The sequence below is a fragment of the Falco peregrinus genome, chromosome 10 (assembly GCF_023634155.1).
Source record: "Falco peregrinus isolate bFalPer1 chromosome 10, bFalPer1.pri, whole genome shotgun sequence".
Taxonomy (NCBI): Eukaryota; Metazoa; Chordata; class Aves; order Falconiformes; family Falconidae; genus Falco; species Falco peregrinus.
Genome location: NC_073730.1, coordinates 9,837,787 through 9,856,907, shown reverse-complemented (window position 1 = coordinate 9,856,907; position 19,121 = coordinate 9,837,787). Strand labels below are relative to the sequence as shown.

Here is a 19,121-nt window from a genome sequence, read left to right as displayed (position 1 = left end):
CTTCTGTCAACACATGGGGAGTTTCTATCGGCAACTTCTGTTCGGTGATGGTGAGCTCCCAGAGACAAGCAGGTTCCTCAGTGTCAAGTGATACATGTTTCGGTGGGCTGGAGACAACCCACAGCGGCAGTTAAGTGTTTTGGGACTCTGCAGTGAGAAACAGCGTTAACTCGTTTTGGGCAGTGCTCACCACGGAATGCCTCCATTCTTTGGTATAAATGCTATATATCAGGAACGTGGAAAAGATTCATGAAGTCTAAGCTGAGCAAGTCAACTCCACCTTCCCTTCCCCTGCTGTACTGGCAGCAGTAGAAAACGGATTTGGTGTGGGTTTTTTTTCCATTATCCACCTGGAAACTCATCTAGTTGGGGGGAAAAAAACCCAAACACAATCCATGCTAGTCATCTTCAGATGTGAGCCTGAGCCTCACACTCCATCCCCAATTTAACCAGGATCAGCTCATTGCCTGAGAGTGCCCAGCAGCCGATGGGGTTTTGCTGGCAGCTGCTGCCTTTGGCTCTCTCTACCCTGCATACTAATACGAAGGAAAATGGAATGGGTAATTTAATCCTACCCTGCTAGAAGCAAAGCAACACACAAGCCTGCTCATCCTCTCTAAGTTTAGCCCAACAGTGTATTAAAGAGCTGCTACTGGATTCTCGCCAGCCCCTACTTAGCTGAACTACCTGACTCTGCAAAATAGCAGCAAATTCTCCATTCTGTGTCATTTCTGGTCCTTGGGAGAACAACCCACCTCCGTGAGGAAACTTGACCCCCCTGGGCCTGCAGGAAGGCAGCGTAATTTGGGAGAATGGGTGGAGCGATGAAGGGTTTCTTGTGATATTGGGCATGCTCCCCATGGACGCGCTGCTGCCTGGAGCTGGGCTGCTGGAGCTTCAGGGCTCCCTCGGCCCCTCCGCTGTAAGCGCGTGAACAGTAATGAATAAATCTGTCCCTGCTCACTTATAAATAGTTTATAAAAGGTTCATAAATGATTTCTAGATGTTTTAATGAATAGTTAATCAATTGTTGCAGGGCCCAACAGGTCAGCAGATTGCTTATAGCCATCAATTATAGTGTCTGCTGATAAGCTTATAAGCATCGCTAGGACTCCACTGATGTCTCCAATGGGCTTGTAGCGCCTATAAAGCGTTAATAAATAGTTAATAAATGATGTAAATGGTTTTAATCCAAAGCTGTAGAAGGCCATCAAAAAATGTGTTCTTGGAAAGCTATGGGCAACGCAGCAAGCAAACATCTGTACCGAGGTCTGAATCCCTGCCTGCCTCCGAGGAGCAAAGCTGGCAGAGAGGTGCCAGCGCAACCCGGCTGCCCGGAGAGCAGCAAATTGCTTTCGTTCAAGGCAGTCTGGCAGATTTAAGAGAAACTCTGTGCCTGCTGTGGGACAGAGCAAGGCCTGCTCCTGATCCCCTCCTGCAGCCCGGCAGCCGAATGCAGCAGTGCCTGCACCGGGGAGCTCTACCACCTCGTCCCCAGCTGCTGCAGCAGCATCCTCCATGTGCTGGCTGCCGTGGGGCAGGTGCCGGGAAATGTGGGTGCTGGGGAAACCAAGAAAATTTCTCAGCTTTGTGGGGCTCTGCCCTGCACCTCTGGACATCACAACACTCTTCCCTCCTGGCCAAAGGGTGATTTGGGGTGAGCTGCTACTCCCCTGGCCTCAGCATCCCCCTCTGCCACAGCAGAAGGATGACACACAGACATGCAGTGCCGAGGAGCTGTGCACTACAGCACCACGAGGCAATAATGTATATGGTGTTTGGCCTCCTTAGCAGAAGTGCTTTATTATCATTAAACGCTGAATATTTCTGGATGATAAAAGCAATTAAGTGTAAAAAAATGTAATGATCCATTCCATATTGCGTCCAAAAGATATGAAAATCCCTCATAAAATTATCACCCTAGCACAGAATTGGATCTAAATATCTTTATAATGTAAGACAGAGAACTTTGCTTACAGTCGGAACATTTATAAGGCATTCAATTAGCCACCAGAGGGTTTCTTAGTATTCCCCAATTCTTCGCGAGCACAGAGGCAATTATAGGAGATTCTAGCTTTTTAAATTAAAGACAAAAGACAGGAGAATTTGGATAAAACCTGTTCCCAGGTTCATCCCTGAACGTACATGCAGAGGAAATTTCATGCAGATGAGGCTTAATTTACTGCACAGTTTAGTTCAGAGCCAGAGCAAGCTTCTGCCCGCATGTTTGCTGGAAGAGCCTCCTGTGCGGGAAGGGGACCGGTATGTGATGTACTGCTCTGTGAGCATGTCCTGAGGATGCTCCCATGAGGGGCTGGGTGCTGTCCCTTGTCCCACTCCTGCTCCCTCCGCAGACCAAGCACTCCCGCAATGTCCCCGAGCCTGGGTGGGGGTCCCGTTCCCCTTGTGGAGCCACTCTGGGGGTGTTCTTCATGGGGACTCCCACCCCCCTCGCTGCTGTCCGTGGGTGCTGGCAGCGGCCGCACAGGCATGGCAGTGGGTGTCCATGCCCGCAGCCTGTGCTGCCCCGCTGCCGACCGGCCCCTGCATGCTCCTCCATGCATCACTGTCTGGTGCAGCCAGGCCCAGGGACTAATTTAGGTTGGAAATAAGGTGTGTATTTGTAAAGGGCAGTTAATGGTGAGGGTAATTAATCACAGCAGCAGGTTAGCGAGGGACATGATGGATTTCCTGATTCTGACATCTTTAAATCACAATCGGTTTCTCCTTCCAGAACTGCTCGGGCTGAGCCAGAAGCGATGGGCTCAGCAATCCATCGCCCAGTCAAACCTCCCCACAAGCTGGCACCGCGGTGGGAGCCCCTGTGTGCATCCACCCTGCTGCGGGGTACCGGGGGGGGGGAGAGCCCAGCAGAGGGGAGGAGAACCTCTCCCCATGCCCCCGGCTTTGATCACTTCCTCCTGATGTATATTTTGAGAGCATTTCAATGGATCAAAATGTCAGATCTGTAGCGCTGCCAGGAAACACCATTTTCCTTTAATAAGCAGAGACCAGCAGGTCGTTTCATCTCCTGTACCTGCTCTGCTCCTCCGGTGGAAAGGTAGGGCTGCACCTTCCCAGGGTGGCAGCACCTCCCTGTTTCTTTCAGGGTGGCTCTGGCAGACCTTTCCCTTTCCCCAGAGAGAAGTACCCCCACACAGCCCTTCCCCACCGTCTCTGGGGATCCACACACCCCTACACATTTGCACGAGCGTTTGCTTCTTCAGAGCTGCTCCACACCATGATGTGGCCTCACCCAGCACCGGCAGCTGGTCCCGAGCACTTGGGCCTCCCACCAAGATTTTTCATGAGTGGCTTCACAGTCATGGCACTACTTTAAAAAGGAATCTTGAAGCCATGCCTTTCGCTTCACTTTCTGGCTCCTGAGCCTGCAAGACTCACTTGGCTCATGCAGAGCCTTGTTCTCCAGCCACCAGCGCCAGACACTTCCAGTCACAAGCCAAAAACCTCCTGCAGCCGCACGAGAGGCTGCCACCTTCGTGGGTAGCAAGGACTGCAAGGTGCTTAATGCAACCATCGGGGCCACCAGCCCCACTCCCAGCCTCATGATGCCGCGTGGGGCCCTGAGGGACCCGGGCAGGCAGAAGCATCATAGGGAGCCGCTGTGCAAGCCCTAGCATGGTTCTGGTCTGTGGAGTGCCCAGAGGGACCCCCTCTGGACCCTCATGGTTGGGGAGGAATGAGATGGGCTTTTCCTGACCGCCTCCCACCGCTGCACATCCAAACCTTTCCTACAAAACCAGCCCTGTTGAAGGAGGCTGAGCTGTGCATAGGGAAAAGTGTGCAGGGGAAGGAAACACCATGGAAAGGTGAATTCAAAGTTAATATAGCTGCATAAACGAACTCAGACACTCAGCACAGGGAGGATGCAGGAAAGCGTAATGCTGAAAAGTACTTTTTTTTGCTGAAAAGCAAAGCCCTCTGCTACTTTTTCCAGAGAACTTCAAAACCTGAGCACATCCTGACTCCCTCGGGGCATTCCCTCGAAACCTCTGGCATTCCCCAAATGACCTCCATGGGTATCAAACAAAGGGCATGCAAAACATTTCATCCCACGCTACAGCGCATCTGAATGCTGCATCTTGACACTGCCACTGTGCCAGAGCTGAGATCACTACAGCAGGGGCAGATGCGGCCAGCGAGGGAGGCAGGGCTGCAGGCAGCATCCCCTGCCAGCAACCCCAGGGCCTGATGCCCATCAGCCTTTCATTTTACTCAGGGCAGCACGTCAATCCCAGCGATGCTGGAAGTCAGCGTTAAAGCCATGCTTTGGCATTTCCCAGCTGCTGCTGCCCAAAGAAACAGCGCTAACTGCATGTTAACGTGGCAGGGCTGGGTGCCCGCGCTGCCTTCCCCGTGCCCGGGCGAGGAAGAGGACTGCTAGCGTGCGGAGAGATTCCCCGCTGACACAGCAAGTGCTGGCTCTTGGGGCACTTGCATTCAAAAAAAAAAAATGGGGAAAAAATAGAGTGTGTTTACAAATACATATCTATTTACAAAGATATATATATGCTTATCTATATTTATGTCATTATGCAAAGTCATATGGTGAGACAAAGGAGACTGGCTACAGTTTTGAGGTTCTAAAATTAGGTTTTAGGTAAAATAAGTATTTGCTTCGTGTAAGGCAGTTGGTTTCAAGATTTATTTTCACCCTGACTTGTATTACTACTCAGTATGATTGGGTAAAGCCCAGGGCACACGCATATCTTTGCACTCATAACATATATGTGGATTCATGACCTAGCTAGCAAGCTGAATTGCCTTGCAATCTTTTTTCCGCTGCAGAAAGCTTAATAAGCATATAAGTCTTAGAGCAAAAAGAGACCCTATGTATTTGCTCTCCAAGCAGAGCTCTTGAATGGAGTTGTAGGAGCCAGAAAAAGCATTGCGGCAAGTGCCTAACATCCATTACCCATGTGAGCTCATTTTTGTGACCAGGACCCACAGTGTCTGTGGGACCAACACTAGGTGCCAGGGCAGTAAGTGTTAGTAGGGCAGTTCTATCAGCTCCAGGACAGCCCGCGACTTGCCTTTCCCCAGAAAAAAATCCCCAGCGTGTTTATTTACTTCAACTCTTTAACCAAATGCCTTCGGCAAAAGCACTTTACTGTTATTAAGAAAGCATAAACTGAATGCTTACAAACGTATACCTGTGAACCCCCGTGCTCCTGCAGGAATACAGGTATGGTTACCATCAACAGGCAGAAACAGTGATTTTAATCATGACTTCTCTGTCCCCTGAGGCTTTCCTGACATGGTGAGGAAGGTGTCCTTGCTGCAGCTCAGGTGCAGGGCTGGGAGCAGTGACCTGAGCCCATGGGTGGCTGCTGGGGAGACATGGCATTTATTTCATGGCAACAAAAGGTGCATCGCCCACGGGAGCCCGGGAACTAAGGCTGCCCACAGCGAGCAAAGAGAAAAGACATGACCAGGAGAGGAAGAAGCACCTGCTTGTCCCTAGGTGAGGGGAAAACAGGCACGGTTTGGTTTCTGCTGCAGAGAAGCAAGGATAACGGGAAAGGCACTGCGTGCACCAGGGGCACCCCTGAGAAACAGCCCTCTCCAAGAGGGCAAGTCCTTAGGGAAAAAACTCCTGACAAAAGATGGGAAAGCCACAGCTAGCAAAAGAAAAGAAAGATTTGGGTTTATAAAAAGCTTTTCTCACTGGGAGAGAGAGATCCATGAAGGACTGGCTTAAAAGTCCTGGGTTTCTAGGGTCAAGGCTGAGCTGTGACACCCTGAGGGAAAGAAACCACCTGAGGCAAGTAAGAAGATGGAGATGAGAGAGATAGAGCCTGACCAGGTATACGGAGGAATTAGGACGACTGGCACCAGCTGAGAGACCAGGTCATTTTGAAATAAAAGGAGCATGTTGAGGGTTTGCTATACATCTCCCTGGAAGGTATTTTGGAGCAATGCTGCTGGGACTGACAGCATTCTGCACGAGGCTGCTTTCCAGGCAGAGACTGAGGTGTGGATGCTCAAACCAATTCCACCTGGATGTGGCTGGAGCAGGCTTTTTATCTGCCAGTTACAGAACTGACATGAGGAGCTGCTGCTTTTGTTTGCTTTTTAAGTAGAAAGAGCATTATTAAAAAGCCAGCTGTAGCAGGTAAGCTCGGCGTGAGCAATCACCACTGGCTTCAGAATAATTAAACGGAAAAGTATGAAAAACAAGCTGGTAAATGAGGGCTTCATCCCGAAGAGGAGAAACTAGATGAAGGGGTCTCCAGCCTCCTGCATGTGGGTACTTTTGGGCCCTTTTGCCTTAACTTCAGCAGGGGCTGTTGGCAGCCCCCGCCAGCCCAGGACTGCACCTGGCTGGGGTTGCTGAGCCGCTGTGCCATGCCGTACCACACTGTGTCACGCCACACTTCATGGGCTGCAGCCCCTGCACGAACCCTGCTCAGCAGCCCAGCAAGGCAGGATCAGTACTGCCAAACGCAGCAGGGCTGTAAGCACCAGCGAGGGAGCAGAGCTATTTAAGTCAAAGGACAGTGCTGTCACAAGAACAGATGAGGATAAACTGGCAATGAATAAACTCAGGCTGGAAGAAGGATGGATGGCGCTTTGGGCCAGTCCGGGCACAGAGGACACAGAAAAGGGGAGTCAGGTTTTGTTCCCAACTTTTCCAAAGAGATAGCAGGATGCAGCACCTGGGGCACAGGGCTGTGGGCTTTATGGCCCCAGAAGCCCTCAGCCCACAAAGCCACTATGGCCTGCCATGTCCCCTTCCCCACCTGTCCCACCGGCGTGGGGCTGGGGGCTCCCTGCCCAACACCACACGCTTGCCTCCCAGCTCCACCGGGACGCATAAGCCTCACTTTATTTCATACACATGGCTCTTTTAAAACATACGTGGCATTTCCTTACAACTGTCAGTATCGACCTTCATAGCTGCCATGGTGATGAGCACCACAGAGAAGCCTATAAATAACATGAATGTGCCACATGCTGGCCCTTTTATGGGCCCCACTCTTTTTGATTTACTTATATGCAAGATATTTTACAGGACAACCCAATTAAGCTTGACAGCTGGCTGACAATGAATGCCGGCTCAGCGACGGCTTGCAGACACTTTATATTAAACAAGATAACGTGATGCAGAAGACCAGTAGAAGCTGCTGGTGGGATTTGTCCAGGAAAAATTTTTTTGCAAGGGATCGGGCAAGCATTTGGTTACAGGGTCCCATCGAGTTTCTGGGATGCCACGAGAACACTGTACGCCTGCTTGCACGCATTTTGGCTACAACTCGATCTGAACAGGTCGCTCTGCTGTGGATGTAATGCAAAAGTGTGGTCAGCCACCCCGCACTGCAGAGGCTAGGAATTCCGGTAGGAGGCCACTGTGGAACGGCAAGTCCTCGGCTGGGGTGCCTTGGTGGCATCAGCACCCGCCACTGATCTGAACTCGGTCACTTTGCCTGCAGCCAGCTGCTCACCCAGGCTTCCAGCGCATCCTCCAGGACAGGCACTCCTCACACAGCATCACCGTAAGTGACATCTCGCTTGGCAGTTTCTATCCCATAGCTCTCTCAGGAACTCCTATATTCCAGACAGGCAAGGCAGAAATAAAGCAGCAGACCCAGGGCTTGCATGGCCTGTCTCTCTCAGCCCCGATATGCTGTAGCTATTCTGGGAAAGCCTCTTTCACTCTCCAGACCCGCTTCCACTTTTTCTGCCAACCAAATAAATGGCCATGATGGACAACACTCATCCCGGAGCTGCTTGAGCCAGCTGTCCTTCCCAGCAGTATCTTTCTTACTCTCTCCCTGCACATTCCTGTACTGCCGAGCTGGGAGAGAGCATCCCCAGCCAGTAGAGACAGCTGGAAAACCAGGGTCTTTCCTGTGGAAGTAAACCAAGTTGCTTTCTGTGTTGCTCTCCGGGCAAGGCAGTGCCTGGATCCCGCCCCACCTTCTTGGGGGAGGCAGGGGGAAGAAAATCCCCACAGCACATGGGGAAAAATAAAGAGACTCCTCACTTACAAATAAATGCAACAGCATTTTCTCAGCTCTTTTTGGCTGCAGCCTAGTACTGGATTTCAGGCCCAAATATCCATTTTCAGATTTTTGATCTTGAATGATTTACAATATTGAGGAAGGCAGGTGCCTCATAAAATCACATTCAGTCACTTGAAAACCCAATTTTCCAGCAATTTTTCAAACAGAGTAAGTTTTGATCGGCTGCGGTTTGATGTTGAGCTGACACCTGAACCTGGGTGGTTGGGAGGTTAATGAAGAGCAACGAGTCCCAGTGAAGTGACCTAAACTACCTGAGCTCTACGATTATTTCACTTCAGGTGCATAAATTCCTCCCAAATTCACATTAAGGGTGCCAGTTCTCCCCTCTCTTTCAGCATTTTTCCTTTGATGTCTGTTACATTTTCCTCTGCTCTTTCTTCCCTCTTCCCTGGGTGGTTTTATTTTGCCTTTGGCAAGGAAATAAAGTGCAGCACAACTTTGCAAAGTTCTTCTGCAACTGCAAATTTCCTATACTCGCCCTGCTAGGCTTGGGTATGAGAGGGAAATCAAAACAATGCTCTCCTCTCCCCATGAATCCCCAGGCACGATCGAGGATTAACTGCCAAAGCCTGGTTACACAGGAGGACAGAATAGCCCTGGCTATTAGGTTGGACAAAGTTGTGTAGCTGCAGTAAAGGTGGGAAGATCAGAAAAGCTAAGAAATCAAAGCAGAAACCAAAGAAAACACGGGATTGATTTTGATCAGGGAAATACAAACCAAACGAGCCAGTGACTGTATTTCTGCAACCATGGAAGGGATGGGGAGGAGTGGAAGGAAGAGCCCTAAGTGGCTCGCTGCTGTGCTGCCCACTGAAAACCAGCCGTCATGTTCACCCAAATTTAAGATACACCAGGGGAATTCAAACCAGAGCAAACCAGAGCAAAGGGATTAAAAGCAAGTTTTAAAATAGGAGCCAATGGCTACACAGGTAAATGGAAGTTGCCTAGGAAAAGGATGCGCAGCAGCAAGGAAAGCTTCGGTACCACACAACACAGTGTGAGGTACCAGTGGGCTGGGATGCCAAAGTGCAGCCTGCGTGGGGCATGGGGAGGTGCTGATCAGCAGAACCACTATGCAGCAGGTTCTCCTGGAAATGCAGAAAACCAGAGAAGCTGTTGCCAGCCAGGATCTTGCTCGCAGCAGTAAACTTAAAGCTTAAAATCCAGCTCTGGAAGAGAATCACAAGGTTACAGTCCGCAGCAGGGAGCAGCTGCTTGGATGCAGAACTTGCCCAGCCTTAGCACGAGGAAATCACTCACACACTGCCAGCAGGGCCACAGGAATTTCTTGTGCTTTTTAAATGCAGGCAAGCAAGTCCACAGTCAACCCAGGCTGTCCTAACTTAATTAATGCAAGAACTCAGGATCTTTAATAATAAAGTTTCTATCAGACTACACGTTAACCTCACAGTGTAAATGACATGCAGGGGCAGGGGGTGGCTATAGAAAAGCTAACCTACAGCGCCCAGCTCTGCCGCTGTTGCAGAAATGAACTTGCAAGGAACAGACAAGCCGCCCCAGGGCAGCAGCAGCCTGAGCTGTCAGCTATCAGTGCACACAAGCATCTTAAGGGTGGGTGCCAAGGGGACGGGGCCAGGCCCTGTTCAGTGGTGCCCAGCGACAGGACAAGGGGCAGCGGGCACAACCTGCAACACAGGTGGTTCCATCTGAACGTGAGGAAGAACTTTACCTTGAGGGTGATGGAGCCCTTGCACTGGCTGCCCAGAGAGGCCATGGAGTCTCCTCTGGAGACGCTCAAACCTGCCTGGACGTGACTGTGCAACCTGCCGGAGGAGACCCTGCTTTAGCGGGGGGTTGACTAGATGTTCTCCAGACGTCCCCTCCAGCCCGAACCATTCTGTGATTTGCTAATTTAAGGACAACCAGGGACCTGCAATTTGCTGTCTCACTCGGGTGGGTGTGTGAAAAGGGTGAGGGCACACTTGCACACTGCATGGTTTGCAAACAGCACGGGGCGGGGGGGAAGTTCACCTGAAATGCTTGGGTGGAGAAAAAGCAGCCACATACAGCGATTAAAACAGCAGCTTTCTTCTTAACTGGAGTTAATAGCAAGACCCCAGAGATGTGCTTGCCTAAGCAGGCGGTGCTATGAGCTGTTTAACGGGGCTAGCCCAAACGCAGCTACCCAGAGCTCAGTAACACGCAGGGTAGTGCAGCAGCGTCCCCCTACCCACCTGAGCCAGCCAAAGTGCCTTCAGGCATCACAGCCCCTACGCCCAGCGATTCTAACAGGCAAGAGTTACATGCCAGGGGTGCAGCACGGCCTGCAAATGCACATGTCCCCATCTACTTGTGCAACAGCTGTTGCAGCGGTAGGAAAAGGACTTACTTCGTTTTGGGGGCCACAGGGCTTCTCTGACCCTCCCAGCCCTGAGGCAGTGGGAGGTTTGAAGAGAAAGTGTTCCCAAGGTGCTTGAGTTTTCTCCCTCCAGCCTTGCAACCTGAGGAAGAACCACTTGGCCCCAGGGGAACCAAGGACTTGTCCCCTCTATGGGTGCAGGGACCTGGACCCACTTCCACGTGCTTCCTCTGGGAGAAGCAAAAGCTGTGATGGGCTCCTGGGAAGGGATGAAGATTTCCTTGTGTATCCCAAGCATCAAAGCCACATTCAAAGCAGTCTCTCTGTGGATGCTCTGCACAGCTGGGCTCTCACATGGGTTTATCTGCAGAGCTGTCACAGTCCGAGCCTCTGCTTTGCAGCCAGATTTTTATATTCTGTGCTGATTTCCCAAGGGTCTTCATTTGGGCTCATCATCCCCACAGGGATCAATAGGACTGCAGCTGCTGTCCTAGCATCTGCAGCCAGCTCTGCTGAGCAGCAGTGTGGTCTGCTGGATAAAGAAGGGGCTGGGAGCCAGGAGCATTGAAAGACAGCCCAGCTCCTGCCAGGAGCCTCCACCGAGGGCGCTCGGTCAGGCTGATCAGTGTCTTCAGAGACATTCAAGGCATGTCCCAGCTGGACATTAACACCAGTGCCCTCGTGTTCGCCTGATGCTCAGGGAAAGTGCAGGGAAACCCTGTGGCTCCCGCTAGCAGAGAGGGCCAAGCGGTGGTCCACTCCCACCACATCCCACCCCAGCCCTTCCCTTAGCAGATGGTGAAGCCGATCGCTGAAAGGCTACAGCGTCCACGGCTGGGACCAAGTGAGAGGAACGTAATTAAAATAGCCAGCACAGTCCTACATCGCAGGGGTGGTGAGGGGCTGGAGACATCTCCTCTGCCTCAGCCCTACGCTTGGGGCAGCGCCGGGGAGCAGCCCTTCTGCGGAGAAAGAAGTCTGGTGCGCACAGCTGGCTGCAGAGCCGAGCACGGCTCGCTAGCAGAGCCCTTCCAATCTTCCTGAGTGCTTCTGGCCCTTGCCAACCTCTTCTTTCTAAAAACCCTGTGGAATTACAGGTCCAACAGCAGGCTGTAACAGACATAGCAGAGACCAGTAGCCACCTAAAGCTGTGCGGAAAATACACCCATAACTGTGGGCTAAAACCTTGTATCGGATCAGCTGCATTCCCTTTCGAGGGGATCCTGTGACCTGCAGCTGATACACGCTTTGTGTTTTGACATCACCTCCCAAATACCTGTATTAATGCCATGTATAATCTACCTTCCTTCACTCTTTGCTCCGCGGTCACTGTGCTGGGATGTGCACAGCACAGGGATTCAAGCCTGATTAGCAGCAGCAAAAGCTCTATATGGCCACATAATATAACCATATAGTAGTGATGCCATCGCAGCACCTCTGATCTGGAGGAGCTAGATTCTCACAGAAACACGCTTGTTCCCTTGGTCACCGCATAGAGCTGCGTGGTCAACAGCATTGCCTCTGGCTGCTGCCAGAGCCGGGCCTGACCCACCAGCACGTTTCCCTGCTACGTACTCCTTTAGATGTAATAAAGCCCCGGGGAAAAATTAAGGCTACAGTTTGTCAGGTGTCTTTGTACGCAGCAATGGATTCTGCATCTAGTTATTAACCTCTTGCAAAAGCTCAGTGTTATCTTGTATGGAAGTAATATTAGGTTAAACAGCTGTTGATAACTTATCTCCCATTATCAGCAGCTTCATTCAAGGCCAATATTTACTCACATCCAAGAAGCGTCGCTGTATTCCCAACAGCATTCTTTATGGAGTCAAATGAGTGCAGCTTTTAATAAATCTGAGCTACTTAGGAGGTCCGTATTACCGAAGCACGTCCTAATCTTGAATGCATGCACGGTAAAACTCCCGGGGGGTACAAGTCCTGGACATGGCACACGGTCTGGGGAAGAAATTTAACCTGGAGGAGGAAACCTAATGTGGGGAAGGAAACCTAACTTGGGAAACATTTTCTGCAGACACAAAGGTACAGACCCAACCTTCCCACCTGCTGCCTCCCACACCAACCGCTTGCACTGCTGCTCCTTCCCATCCCTCATCCCTCAGAAGGCAAGTTAGCCATGGGCTAGCAGGTCCCAATGGGTCCCAGCCATCAGTGGTAAGCCTTTCCCCCCACCTTTTTCATCCTCTAATGACAGCACTTCAACCAAGGGCTCAGAAGAGACATCCCCTGCCACTCCACTCCATCAATCAGACCCAGCATAGGTAGGTGTCTCTTAGCTGAAAAAATAAGTCTTTGTGTTCTTGATGTGGCCACTGTCAAGAGTGTGTCAGCGGTTTGCTTCATGGTATTTTTTCCAGGGACTCCATCCTCTTCTTTATTACTTTTGCTGATGTTATAACAGTATTGCAAAGCCTTAGGCAGAGACCGAGACCCCGCTGTGCTAGACATGGTAGAAGCAAAGATCAGAGAAAAGAATTTGCATCCAAAAAAAAAATATCAGATCCCTTCAGTCTAACTTCTGCCACCAGTATTTACAGGGCAGGATCTTGCTAGGATGGGGACTGGGAGTTCTGGGTTCAGATCTCAGGCATGTCCCACCCGCAGTGAAGCCCCCTGCCCACCGCCACGCAGACAGGCAGGGCACTGCTCGGAGCGGTCAGCGGTGGCACAGGCTGCCCACGCACACAGCACAGCCCCTGCTCTCCCTGCCTGAAATCAGCAGGCGCGAAGGCAGAGTTTCCCAGTGAGCTGCACAGCCCGGGCTCCGCTCACAGCATCACCTCTCCTCCACACACCGCCGGTCCACGCCGCAATGAGAAATTACACCTTGGTGATTACTGGGCTGTTTTATTACACCATTGCAGTTGGTGGAGTCAGTTGAACTGAACCCATGATCTGTAAGCTAGCGGCAGCCCCAGGAATGGCCAAGGGCTGGCAAGAGACCATAGTTAATGCTTAGTCTAAGCTGCAAGTGGCAGGTACATTGTAAGTGTGTCCCCTGACTCAGTACCCAACTGTGGTGAGTTTATAGCCTTTGATATCGTTACATTAATCATAAGGAATCTCCCAGTTCCTTGGATATACAGCAACAAGCTCTCCAGGGCTGGTTTCAGTAGTTTTATTCCTAGGTAATAGCCCTCTCCCTCATTTATAGCTATGTCTAGACACAAAGTGAGGAAGGTGCTATAAACACTTGATGTAAAAACCCTGTCTACCTCCTAATTCCTGCATTTCACATCCTGACCGTGCACGGAGCGCATGGGTACAAAGTCTGTGCTCACACACCTTCCTGTGCCACCAGCCCTGCACAACTGCAGCCTGCTGTCCCCAGCACCAGAGTGTGACGGGTCCCCAGGGGCAGCCCGGAGGGTCCCCAGCAGTGGGAGGCTGTTTGCCCGAGTCCTACAGTCCACCTCAAGAAAACGGCCAGGCGGGAAGGGAAGAGGCAAGGCGTGCTGCAAATCTTCCCCAGAAGATGCAGCAGCAGCAGCTCTGCTCCTGACAGCGTTTCTCAGCACTGCCTTTGCAGGCACCCTCTGACCACACAGGGCATGGCGAAGAGAAAGAAACCAAACCCACCCGAAAACAAGAGGAAAGAGAGAGCTATTTAATTCTTTTTTGGGGGTTGCTAATTTGTTACTGATCAAAACCAACAAAATTCACATCATGGGATGAAATCCTAAAATGTTCAAGGCCTCTGTGGATGTCAGAAAAGCATTTTCTAGGTCGAGGTATTGTGTTTAATGCACCCATAGCTCCAGTGACACCATCCTGGTTATACCTTGTACAGAGGGAGCCTCTCTACCTATTTGAAGTCTCCCCAGGGCACCTGAAATAACTAGGGCCCCTGAGGCAGAGGAGGGTAAGGGTGGTTGGGGAGGATATATGCTGAAGCTTGGGGACAACCCAGCGTCACCGAAGCCAGGCACATCACAGGGATGGAGGATTAAATCCCAACGCTATGGGAGATGCTGGTGATGCTGCCTAGGACCCAGCACACGAGGGAAGGAGCTTGGGAAGGGGCTGACTAGCACCATCACACCTCGGCCACGCTGGGCCAGCTCAGGACCACATGTTCCCACCTAAGTGTCACACAAATGCAGCATCTAAAACTTTGGCTTGGGATCTTGCAGAATAGCTTGGCTGAGCCAGCTCACAACTCTGGTAACAAATCCAGCCAAGCAGAGAGGCAGTCAGGGACTGATGGCAAACAAGCCGGTGACGTGCCTGTGGTGACTCTGCTGCCAGCCAAGGTGGTGACTTCATCTCATGATGCTGGTTGTTGTCAATTATTTTCCAGCCTTTGTGTGTATTCATGGGCTGCACAGCACTTTGGAGCCTTCAAGATGAAAGGTACTTTAACCAGCACTTTGGTGGCTTCTTTCCTATTATAGGTCTGGATTTGACACTCCCCCACCCTCTTACCTAACTTTCTCTACAAAGCTCTTCTCACTTTTTCATCTTTCTTCTGTGGTCCCTCAGCAGGGGGTGGGGGTAGGGGGGACAACCCCCAAAAAACATTTATTTCCTTTTGGGAAAGCCTGAGATTAATCAGACACAGTGCTCTGGGGATAGTGGACTTTCACAAAGGTGATTCTTTAACAAAGAAGCCTGCATACTTTTCTGTAAACTCCTCTCTTCAAAATGGCTTGGTGCTTAAGGAAAAAAAGGCCTTTGTTTTTTGGTGGGTTTTTTTTTTCTTTTTTGCTTTTAACGAGCCTAGTGGATGTTTTAATTAAGTTGGATAGGAATTTTCAGAGTTACTTGATGTGAAAATGTGAGCCTACAAGAGCTGCCTTTGATGCTTGAGTTATGTTTTAAACACTTGAGGAGTCCTGCGGAGCTGTTAATCCTTTTAGCATAGCTAATAGCTATTGCTAGAGTGCTCGTGAAATCTTGTTTTGTTTGTATTTTTGCTGAGCTGGAGCCTTCCTCCCAAATAGCAGCAGTCCACCCTGGAGCTGTTTGCAGCCCCCAGGCTCAGCAGCCCCCTGCACCACTGGGGATGGGGAGAAGAGGATGTCTGGGGACCTCAGAGCTGTTAGATAGAAGCCACAGGGGTCTCCCAGCACATCTTGCAGAAGCAGGTCCTGGTGGCATCCTGGAGTTGTGCTAGGGTGAGGTCAGAGGCATGCGTGAGCCCCCCCATCCCCATCCCTGTCCCCCTCCTGGATGGGTCACCTGCTTGTGGTAGCCTGGTAGGAGCCCAGGAATGGTCCCCAGCCCTGTGGTCAACAGCGGGGCACACCGCAGTCTGTGTGTGCAATCCACTGCCATGTCCAGAGTTGCTACCTTAAAATAAGAGCTTTCCTTTTCAAATATTTTGAGTTCACCTCTCTCCAGATCTGGAGAGCCACCCCTCACCTTGTAAAAGGCTTTCCTCTGCTCTGTAGCTGTGGATTTGCTTGAGGGACAGGCAGGGAGGAACTGACTTTGGGGAAATGCAAATGCCTTCCACAAAGGATGCTGCAGGGAGAGATGAAAGCCAACTCCATTTGCATTAGTTCCGTAACTCTGGATGTTTTCCCTCTCCCATTTAGACTGGAGTTCACACAAACACACACACGCACACACACACACAAACGTTTTTTGCCACAGAGCTATTCCGTTGCCAGCTGCTCCCCTCCCAGGAGTTTTGAAGAAATCCCCATTTACACATGAAGCTACTTGTCGGAGCACCAGCAGCATCCTGCGAAGGCAGAGGGAGCACCCAGGTAGCTGTGATTCAGCAGAGCCCTGCCGTGGCACCCTGAGCCCAGGGCAGGACCTGCACCTCCCTCCTGCCACTGTCCCCGGCCAGCCTCATGGTCTGGGTAGCTACAAGAAAACGAGCAAGATGATGAGTTCCAGAACAGTGCACGGGCTGTGCTTTTAGTTGGCCCATAGCAAAACAGCAGCAGCGATCTATCAATTCGTTAAAGCAGAAAAGCAGGCATAGGAAAACGCTCTCTCTGGATCTACGTGCTAAATAACTGAATCAGTGGGGCTGTCTCCCGGGCCGGTACGGGTACACGGCACTCCTGGGGGACAGCCTGCTGCGGCTGCTGCCTTTTCACAGCAAGGCGGCAGAGAAGCTAGGGCCCAGATCCTCCACCACGCTCCCCAGAGCACCTGCAGCACACAGCAGGGCGCCCAGAGCTGGATGGGGACTCGGGGACACAGCAGTGGGGACTCAGCTCCAGGCACGAGCTCCAACTGCGATGCTGTGCCAAGACACGCTCGCTTCCTCGGCTCACCGCTCCAAAACCCTCCTCCAGCATTTGCACAGTATTTTGTATTTCCCCTACTAGTTTCTAAAGGGAGCAGGGGGATACCCCTCCGGCAGCAGCCCTGGCTCTACCAGGTCCAGGGGAGTTTAAGGACAGCTACGCTCAGGAAGCCTTTGGAACCACAGAGGTGAACGGGACAGGGCTAGAGATCCGACTACCGCTAGTGTCTTAACCACAGGCAGTTTTCTGTAAAACTGGCTTAAACAGACAGCCAAACATCTGTTTTCATGCTGACGGCAAAAGCTTTGCATCAGGAAATGGAGAAAAACCCATTTTATATTCAGCCCAGTCTATGCTGGTTGCAGCAAAACCTGTCGAGAGCCCTAAAACTGCAGGATCTGTGCTTATTTCATCTTACATCGGTGGCGCTCAGGAGAAGGGGATTTCTGGAGGAGGATTTTGCACGCAAGCGATCAGACTCTTGCACTCGTATCTGATCCCACAGATGAACCCAGGGCACCCTCCGCACCCAACAGGCACCCAGGGGAGAAGGCAGGTGCCAGCTGTTACGCACAGCGCCAGGGTGGACAGCCCACAGCCTGAATGCAGGCCAGCACAGCATCAGCACTGGCAGATGAAGGAGCTGCCCAGGACCCATGGAGCTCAGCAAGCCCGGGAGATGTGGAGGGGATGGTACCAGGACTGGGCATTATGGTGGGCCCAGGTGAAGGCAGCTCACAACTAAAGAGGCATCCAGATTCCTGGCGTAAACTACCATGGGACACCTAAACCCACGTGCTAGCCGCCCTGCTGCCCCACAAAAAGTATGACAGTGGCATGTGAGGTGACAGTGAGGACTCTGGATCTGACTCCCCTCCAGCTCGGGAGCATCGGATCAGGCTCCCCAGGTGATGCACCGGGCTGAGCACAACTTCCACCTGTGCTCTGGCAGAGCTCGGATCAACACCCCACACCCATGGGAAGTCACGGCTCAGCAGCACTGCCTGTCTGCCCGACGGACGGTGACAGCCTGCCACCGTGCAGGAAAAAGGGGGGAAAGGCTCTGGATGGGGATTCTCCAGGCACTGGAAAGGCCCCAAATAAAATCCACACCCGACAGTGCCAGTGGGGCAGGACCCCCAGCATCACCCACGTCCTCCTGCACACATCAGCTCTGTGGGTGGGCAGTGCCTCTGCCAGCAGGGTGGGAGATGGGGGCACATTCAGCATCCTCAGGGGAGGGCCAACCCCCTCCCGGTGCCTCAGGGTGTATGGTGACCACTGGGCTGTGCCACCTCTCCCACGGGCTGTGCCATCTCTCCCATGAGCTATGCCACTTCTCCTACACTTGCCTTCTGAGGTCGACTGCAAAGGGTCCAGGTTCCCAACAGGGAAACCAGGAGCACCCCGTGCTCACAAGGTGAGCCTCCCGGCACCCAGCCCTGCTGCAAGGAGGGCTGGGGAGAGTTCCCAATCCTGGTGGAGGACAGATCCAACACGGCTCCTGCAATCTCCAGCTGAGGCCTAGCTGGAGAGCATCCCCAACACTGGGACAGCCACTCCACCCAGGCGAGGCACCCAGTGCCCCGAGCGGCGGGATGCTCTGGGCATGCCCTTGGTGCACACCCCCGCGGCAGGGGTCCCACCCCGGGGCTCCCGGGCTGAGTGCAGGTTCCCCGCAGCCAAGTTTGGTCCAAAAGCAAGAAGCATCTCCCGCAGCAGCCCCCGCAGCCGGCTCTGCTCTCCCCCCGCCTCCTGCCCACCGACCCTCCTCCTGGGGGGCGCGTTGGCCGCAGCCCCCCCAGCACCCCGCTGCTGCCCCTGCGGGACCCCGGCCCACGCTGCGACCCCGCCGGAGGGAGTCGGGGGCACAGCGGGGAGGGGAGCGGAGCGGAGCAGAGGGCGAGCGGCCGCCGGGGCTGCCCCATCCCTGCAGCACCCGATGGCGGAGTGGCGCGGGGGGGGACGACACTGCCCGGTGGGACCGCAACGGGGGAAACTTCTGCCGCGTCCGCTGAGCAATGCGGAGGGCGGGGGGGGGGGGGGGGGGGGGGGGGGGGGCGATGCTTGGAGCGGCGCCGCGGGGGCGGCGGGACCCCCCGCCGGTGCTGCCGGTCGTGCCTTACCTGCGGGGGCCGCTCCGGGGCTGCAGTCCGCGCCGTAAATCCGTGTGTACCGGGTGCGCTGCCGGGTGCGGTGCCGGGTGCGGTGCCGGGCGGGGCGGGCGGGTGCCCCCGGGGGCCGCGGAGCCCCGGCCGCCCGCCGCTCAGCCCCGCGGCGCCCGCCGCCCCCGCCGCGCTGCCCGCCGCCCCGCCTCGCCGCCCGCCGCCCCGCCTCGCCGCATCGCCGCCGCTGCCGTCGGGGGCTGCGGGCCGCCCCGCCGCCGCTCGCCGCCCCCCGGCCCCGCGCCGCGCTCCGCCGTCCGCGGGAGGCGCGCTGGGGGCGGGCGGCGGGGCGGTGCGCGGGGAGGGGGGACCGTGCCCACCGCCCCTCCGCCCCGCGCCGCCGCGGGGGGGCACCGGGACCAGC

At 53.4% G+C, this 19,121-nt stretch overlaps 1 protein-coding gene across 1 annotated transcript in view; it reads right to left on the bottom strand.

The window, feature by feature from the left end:
- The window catches only part of TMEM121 (transmembrane protein 121), a 41,967-nt gene extending 23,088 nt beyond the window's left edge, over positions 1–18,879 (bottom strand). The window contains exon 1 of the mRNA XM_055815833.1: positions 18,719–18,879. The gene's annotated coding sequence lies outside the window, so the exon portion shown is untranslated. The remainder of the gene's footprint in view (positions 1–18,718) is intronic.
- Positions 18,880–19,121: the final 242 nt, after the last annotated feature.